Below are 2,432 nucleotides of genomic sequence, written 5' to 3'. Positions count from 1 at the left end.
ACGTTAGAGCGATTGGTCTAATGTTGTCTATCTGCATTCCCGCTCCCTGTTTTTAAAGAAGGGGAACAATTTTTGCAAGTCTCCAGTCAGGAGGAATCCAGCCATTTCTAAGGGAGTGGTTTACGACGTTAAGAACATCGTCTGGAGAGATATCAAATAAAATATTTAACACTTCTGGCGTAACTCCATCTGGGTCTGGAGCTGAATTAGGGAGAAGGCGAATGACATGCGCAAGTTCTTCCATATTTACTTCGATAAAATCGTTCACACATGAATGCTTTACAAACTTTAGTTGTAACTGTGATGTAAATCGCTTTTCAAGGCCCGATGCAATTTCAGTTAATAAATCTGCCAATTCCTTAGGTGAAAGAATAACCGAGTCAATGTTTACGGGTGCAGAAATAGCCTTACGACTACGAAGAAATCTAAACAGAGCTTTTTTATTACCACTCTTGTAGAGAAAATTATATAGTTTTTCGTCATATTCATCTTTCGCTATTAATACTGTTCTTCTGAACATAGCTTTAGCGTACAAATAATTTCGCCAATTAGTAGGACTTTGGTTTATAAGAAGTTTCATCCAGGCCGCTTTTCGGCGTCTATAATCTCTTGCACAATTCGAATTCCACCATGCACACACTGAATTTCCTTTTGCTGACGATATAGTGAACTGTTATTTTGTTATGGTAAGTTTTAAAACTGAGCAAATACTCATAGCTTTAACATTTCTCTCTATACTAGACAATGATGACAAAGTTGACTGTAAATTCTTTTTAAATTTGGAGTAGTTTACAAAATTTTGCGCCTGGTAGTCTACCGATAATACTGGGATCTTGACTTCAAATACAAGTGGACGGTGATCACTACTTGTAGCAGTATCAAGCACAGTCCAAAAGAGATTAAAACGTTTGAGCTAGCGAATGTTAAATCTAAGACAGATCTCGACGTACATCGAACAAAAGTGGCAACTTTGGAATTTAGCATATAAAGTTGTTTGTGTTAGTCCAGTCCCATAACCGTTTTCCCGATGTGTCTGTGAGGAAACACCATGACACATGATGGGAGTTGAAGTCTCCCGCAAACAGAATGTTCTTTTGCAAAAGCTCAGAGTGACATCAAGAGCGCTTTCATCATGTATCCCAGCCGGAAAATAGTTATTAACTATGGATAGTGGAGCGCAGCCAGGAACGTTTAATTCCACTACCAAAACTTCATAGTCAGACGACATTGCTTTATAAGCTATCTTCGCTCTATGGCAAAATTTTTAGGAAATGAAAACAGTTAGTCCTCCACCATGTGAGTTTCTGTCCAATCGAAAGCATTGATAATATTTTAAATAAAAGTTCTGATCAGCTGACAACCAAGTTTCTTGTAAAAGTACAACGTCGGGAGATTGCTGAGAAGTAAGGTATAATAAATCTGTAGCTGCAGAGAGAATTGAACGGCAGTTCCACTGAAGCACCCTAAGACACCCTATGATGATAGACGAGTAGCGGAGACTGCCTGCTCTAAAATACTTTCTTTCAACAAGTCAGTCCTAGTCATTGATTCCTTCACACACTTCTTTGTTTTTGGATTCGAAGAATTATGGAGCTTGTTAGTAGGCGATCTAGTGCGTTTGAGGTTACGGGCATCCATATCAGCGTCCCAACTGCCCATTGAATCTGAATCAGAGATGTAATCTTGATCAGTCTTCTGAGAGGAAGACGGCCCTGCTCCATAATTGGTGGGGGCAACAACCTGATGTTCAGCAGGCTTATTGATTGGAGCGGTAGGAGTTTGGAAGGGCTTTGTGATCGCCTCAAAAACACCAGCCAACTGGGAAGTTATAACCTGAGTCAATGAGTCGGACAGATTTAGTAGAAATTTTTCGAGAACATTTTCTACCGCCTTCTCTACCACAGCTGAAATGGAGTGGAAGAATGTTGCGTCCATGCCGAGACGCTGACGGGCTGTTACACCGGCATATCCCTGTGTCCTGTTATGAACTTCCGCTAGAGCTTCTCGACGAGAGCATCGTCTCATTTCAATAATTTCTAGCACATGAAGTTCTTTCGATCTCGCAGAGCAGCTGGGATCGTCAGCAGAGTGATTTGCTTTACATGAGCAACATGTCTCATTGCCTGACTGGCACTCATCAGCACTATGTTCGGCCCCACAGATGCGGCATCGAGTATAAGAACGACAACCGCTTGCACTGTGTCCATAACACCAGCATTTAGAGCACTGTAAATGACGAGGAGCTAGAGCTTCGACCCTGTAGATAAGCGGCCATACCTTCATCTCCGAAGGGCGATTTGTCCCAGCAAATGTGGCGATCAATGTTTCAGTAGGGACTTTCGTATTGTCTACTTGTCTGGTACACCGGTACACAGAAATTACTCCTGCAGGGGAAAAAAATGTCCAAGACTTCTGCTGGACTTAGGCTTATG

This window comes from Rhipicephalus sanguineus, chromosome 9, assembly GCF_013339695.2.
Source record: "Rhipicephalus sanguineus isolate Rsan-2018 chromosome 9, BIME_Rsan_1.4, whole genome shotgun sequence".
Taxonomy (NCBI): domain Eukaryota; kingdom Metazoa; phylum Arthropoda; class Arachnida; order Ixodida; family Ixodidae; genus Rhipicephalus; species Rhipicephalus sanguineus.
The sequence above is the reverse complement of the archived record's forward strand: the minus strand, read 5'-3'. Positions refer to the sequence as shown.